The 6,000-nt window shown below is 36.0% G+C and overlaps 1 protein-coding gene across 2 annotated transcripts in view; it reads right to left on the bottom strand.

Moving 5' to 3' along the window:
- Nucleotides 1-1,874, bottom strand: part of LOC136037337 (protein unc-13 homolog 4B-like) — a 140,431-nt gene extending 138,557 nt beyond the window's left edge. For both annotated transcript variants that reach the window (XM_065720056.1, XM_065720047.1), the window contains exon 1: nt 1,768-1,874. The gene's annotated coding sequence lies outside the window, so the exon portion shown is untranslated. The remainder of the gene's footprint in view (nt 1-1,767) is intronic.
- Between the last annotated feature and the right edge of the window lie 4,126 nt (nt 1,875-6,000).

The raw sequence follows: 6,000 nt of genomic DNA on the forward strand, positions 1-6,000 counted from the left end.
CTATTTTCCTCATAGTATCTTTTGCCCCCTAGATTAAAAAAAACAACTTATTTTTGGTATGAAAAAGCCAACCCTCCCTCCCCCCTGGAATTTGGAAAAACGCATTCCTTTTCTATGTGATCATTGGTCGAGGTCCCTCCATAAGAACTGGTAATGAAAGTCCTCTGATTGGCTGATCTCGCAAGACATTAAGCAGGATAAACCCACCAGAAAAACTGAAATTTTTATGGGTCAGACACGGAAGCATTTACTGCGCTTTTATATCGGGAGAAACTCTCTAAAAGCAAAATTTTCGACATCGAATACAATTTGGCCCCATTCATAGTCACCACCACATGGGAGGGGACGCGACCGTCCAAATGATGCACTAGAAATGTACAGATGTGTCTAGTTCACACAGATTCAAGAAAATTCGGAAATTCTCCTGGGACTCGTGGTTCATTAGGATTTAATTTACGAGAGTAAATGAAATCCTGGCGAAATCCCAGTGGGTTCAAATAAGGTTTTGTACACAAGAAGTCTTTCGGCCGAGGACACTAGAAACAAATTTCTAAATAGGGGTAACGTCGAGGGGGGGGGCTTGAAAATTTATATGTAGGAGTTAACAAGCCAAATTGTAGTTCAAACCCCCTTCCCCTACTGTTACTCGAAAGCCCTGCTTTATAGTAAATAGTTTTAGCTTTAAAAATTCAAAGATTAGCGGCCACTCAAAAAAGTAACTTAGTTCTCGGGCAAAACACAAGAAACACAGTTTTACGAAAAGTGGAGAGTTTTGATAGGTAAACGTATCACAGTTCATATTACTGACTAACCAATAAAGTGAACATAACACCCAATGCCTTGTTTGTGCTCTTTACGAATATAATAATCGCTTCTATTGCAAACTTAAATTGAAGCACTTTTTGAGCTCTTAAAAATGAAGAATTTTCAGTTCCAGTATGAGTTGTTGGTCATTTTCGAGAAAATAAGACTAGGTGTTCTCAGTGCCGTTTTATCGATCGTTTTTGACAAAGTAATACTACATTTTCTCAGTGCCAAAATTATTTATATTTAGATTAGGTCAAAATGTGCTTAAATTTGAATTTGCAATAGAAACGATTATTATATTCGTAAAGAGCATAAAAAAAAGCATCGAGTGGTATGTTCACTTTAGTGGTAAGTCATTAATATGAACTGTAATACGTTTATGATAAACATTAATCTTTTTAATAGCATGGTAGGATCTTTTGGTATGGGTCTAAATTAGGGGCTATTGAGAAGGAAACATGTTAAGAAAACTATTCTTACTTCATAATATGCAGAGAAATGTGGGTAACATATTTTGGATGCACTGCTGCTGCTCTTCCCCCCCCCCATAATGTACAAATATGTAGCCCAAATTATTCCGCCACCCGTCACTCTCGTTTTCCGGTTCTTGTTTCGTCACAATTCATTCAACTTACCGGTACACGGGTTAAAACAAGAGAAATATTGGGAGAATAAATGGAATTATCTAATTTCGGCTATTAATTTGTACATTAGGGGGATTGGGGGTAAAGTGTTGCAAAGCTGCGTGCAAAATGTGTTAGTTATAATTATTCTTCATGTTTCGAATTTAGAATTATCTTCTTAACTGGTTTCCTTCTCAATAGCCCCTAATCTAAACCTACACCGGCTATTTTCTAAATCTCCCTTTAGTTTACAAAATTTTCGTTTCAGAATATTTGCCATTAAAATTCTACTGAGGCATTTCTGAATGAATTTTTTACGAAAAGCGAAGATAATTACCAAATAAATATAAATTTAATCCGAAGCGCTTAAAATAAAAAACTAGCAGGGTATAAAAGAGACACAATCTACTGAGCTGTACTTTTAGTGTGAATAGCTTGTTTCAGGTATTTGCATTCATTCTTGGCACAAAATCTACCGGCTTGTGGTGACGTAATCTCAAGTTCATTTTGGAGCGTCTCGCAAAATAGTTGGAAACTACGATAAGAATTATAGCGCTTTCACCTTCATTTTGCCGTTCCATAACAGAATCTATTAAGCATAAGGATCAGGGTTGCCGCCTCAGTCAGTTCCTACAGTGCTAAAATTGCCCAAATTTCCATGCTACACAACAATTTTCGGTGCTATAATAAAAAAAAAAGATCCGTTTAATTGTGATTGGATTAGTTTTAGGCCAAACTTTTTGTCTGGTTATTTCAAACTTAGCGCCAATCTTTCGAAACAAACACATCAAAAAGGCGATCAAGGTTATATCAACTCAGCGCCATCTTTCAAAAAGAAACACGGGGAAAAGGCACTCGGTACTTTTTATTAATTCCTCTGCGTTTTTTCTGATTATTCTTTATTTCGTCCAAAACATGAAGAAAAATTGTAGCACTGCAAAAAATCGATGGTACTTGTATATTATAACAAACACACTCGTGAAGTGAAGTCAGGTTAATCATAATGAAATATACCGAAATATGATGAAAATGTATAGCTTTAAAAACAAAATTATTGAAACAACGACAAAGAATTATGAAAAGCAACCAACCCAGAACGCATTATGTTAAATGCTAAACATAACCTAACCAAAATACAAACTCTATGTATTAAATATTTAATTAAGATATACCTACGTCGAATTTTTCCACTGAGCCTAAGCTAATTGTCTCTGAATACAAACAGATAAAACAGGTTTTTCTCACATCTAAGAGAGCAAACTTCTTGAGTGTGCTTGGCATAATAAGTAACCATCAAATTGGCAATCATGTACCAGGATTATTCCTGTGAATGTCGTGTTTTTATAATAAAAGAGTAGGATCCTTCAATTCCCCCAAAACAGTCTTTCTAAATCTTACTACCACTATCCTGAAAATTATGCCCTCCTTTCTAAATAGGGCTAAATATACACCTAGAACTAATAACTTAGCGGTGGACACCCTCATGGTTTGTTATTATGCAAATATAATGTAGATGTTACGTAGATATAACAATATATAGATTATTCGAAATCACGAATGATTTCTAATTAGTGAAGGTCAAAAGTGACACGAAATATGGACGTACATAAGCTTCCAGCGGTCACAGAGGCTCAATCGATAGTAAATGTAAAAAAGGCTGTCACAATACCTTAGGTTATCTAACCAGACTAAAACATATTTTCATCATCTATAGAACCTTCTATCATTTTCCCAGTAAGTTTTCACACTTTGGTCTCAAAACAACTTTATATCACTTATTAGGTCCCATTTTTTAAAAGGGGAAAGGGGCTGAGTAATTCTTTGTGTTTCTGGAGTATGTTTGCCTGAAGATCCCCTGATACTTACTTAATGATTTCTAACGAGTTCAAAGTGTCCCAAGGACTCGATAAGGGCCTATTTATTTATCCCTTCAGCTGTTTAGTAAAAAATGACTATCTTGAAAGATGATCAAATGTATTGAGGGGGGGGGGGGCACAGAAGGAGAAAGGTAGCTAAACAGTTCCTGAGACGGGGCCGGTTGCCTTCCAATCACTTTCAATTCACAAAAAGAAACTAGAGTTTTCAGTTAATAATCGAATTAGCCATCCTCATAGTTTCTACAAGTAGTGTTGCTCTACTGCGCAATTAGTGCATTACCTTTTCTCTTCATCTCCAAATAATTATAATTCCTAATCGTAAGACAGTCTTTAGAATCATCTTTCAATTTCAAATCCCACCGGGAACCGAAAAATATTTCTTGTTCCAATTAGTTATAACACCTTAGTGTTAGTTTGACTCTTCAAACAAGAATGGATTTCACTGGTTGCATCGTCAGTGTATATTTTTATCAAACAGTTCGTGGTAATGAACCGTCAGTAAGGAGTAACCCGGCTCAATAGTAACCGAAACTCGGTTATTTTGATACCAATAGATACATTAAAGGGATAGGATTTTTATGCTGATTTCAAAAATATAAGTTTTAATAAGTTTAGTCTTACCCATCAAAAGTTATGAGCCTGAGAAAACTTGCCTTATTTTCAAATAAGGAGGGAAACTCCCCTTAAAAGTTATAGATTATTATTGAAAACCACAAAGTCAGACTCGGCGTATCAGAGAACCCTACTAAAGAAGTTTCAAGCTCCTATCTGATAGAATGTGGAGTTTTGTATTTTTCGCCAGAAGAAAGATCCTGGATGCGTGTTTTTTGTTTTTTTTTCCAGGGATGATCGTATCGATCCAGTGGTCCTAGAACATCGCGAGAGGGCTCATTAAAACAGAAATTAAAATTTCTAGTGCCCGTTTTAAGTGACCCGAAAATTGGAGGGACGCTAGGGCCCCTCCCACGCTCACTTTTTCCCAATGTTACTCGATCAAAGTTTTGAGATAGCCATTTTTTTCAGCAGAGTCGAAAAATCGAACAAGTACGTCTTTGAGGATGACTTAATCCCTCACAGTCCCCAAAGGAAGGGCTGCAAGTTATGAACTTGGCCCATTGTTTACATATAGCCTTGGTTATTGGGAAGTATACAGACGTAATCAGGGGTGATTTTTTCTCGTGGGGGGGAGAGGGGTTACGGGGGAATCTTCATGAAAAATGTTCATGGGGAAGTGAGTTTCCCATGAAGGTTGCGCCGGATTTCCCAGCATTATTTAAAAAAGATCAGAAATTTTAAAAAAAACAGGTTTTTTCAACTGAAAGTAAAAAGTAGCATTAAAACTTAAAACGGAAAAAATTATTACGTATATGTGTGGGGTTTACTCCCTCGTCAATACCTCGCTCTTTACGCTAATTTTTTTAGTACTTTCAAAAGAGCTATTTATTCTAATTAGAGGGCCTTTGTGATTCAGGGGGTCATTCTTAAGAGACTAGAAGACAATTCAAACTTTAGCGTAAAGAGCAAGGTATTGACGAAAGGGCGAACCCACCTCATATACGTAATAATTTTGTTCGTTTTAATGTTACTCCATACTTTCAGTTGAAAAAACTTGTTTTTTCATTTAATTGGTATATGACTTGACCTTTAACGTGAATTCCTCCTATCTGCATGTAATAGCAAATTGTTAACTAACTGTTATATAAGATCGAGAAGCTTATTTGCTATACTTTTGCTATTTAGTATGCTAGAAAAAGTTTCTTTGAGGGAAGGGTGACTATTAGAAAATTTACAAACGAAAATTAAAAGCTCTAGTGCCCTTTTTATGTGACCCGAAAATTGGAGGGCAACTAGGCCCCCTCCCACGCTCACTTTTTGCCAATTTTACCTGATCAAAGTTTTGAGATAGCCATTTTGTTCAACAGAGTCGAAAAATCTATTAAATATGTCTTTGAGGACGACTTAATCCCTCACAGTCCCCAGGGGAAGGGCTGTAAGTTATGAACTTTGGCAATTATTTACATATAGTAAATAATATATATTGGGAAGTATGCAAACATTTTCAGGGGGGATTTTTCTAGTGGTGGGGGGGAAGGAGAGGGGTTACGGGGCGATCTTCATGCGAATTTTTCATGGGGGAATGAATTTTCCATGAAGGCTGCGCCGGATTTCCCAGCATTATTTTAAAAAGATCAGAAATTAAATAAAAAACAGGTTTTTTCAACTGAAAGTAAGGAGCAACATTAAAACTTAAAACGGACGAAAATTATTACGTATATCTATGGGTTCACTCCCTTGTCAATACCTCGCTCTTTACGCTAATTTCTTTTTAGAACTTTCAAAAGAGCTATGTATTCTAATTAAAAGACCTTTGTGATTCAGGGGGTCATTCTTAAGGAACTAGAAGACAATTTAAACTTTAGACTAACAAGCAAGGTATTGGCGAGGGGGTGAACCCAATCGTATACGTAATAATTTTGTTCGTTTTAATGTTACTCCATACTTTCAGTTGAAAAACGTGTTTTTTTCATTTAATTTATATATGACTTGACCTTTAACGGGGATTCCCCCTATCTGCCTGTAATTGCAAATTATTAATTAACGGCTATATAAGATCGGGAAGCTTATTTGCTTTACGTTTGCTATTTAGTATGCTAAAAAAAGTTTCTTTGAGGGGAGGGTGACTATTAGAAAAT

Source organism: Artemia franciscana, chromosome 2 (genome assembly GCF_032884065.1).
Source record: "Artemia franciscana chromosome 2, ASM3288406v1, whole genome shotgun sequence".
Classification (NCBI taxonomy): domain Eukaryota; kingdom Metazoa; phylum Arthropoda; class Branchiopoda; order Anostraca; family Artemiidae; genus Artemia; species Artemia franciscana.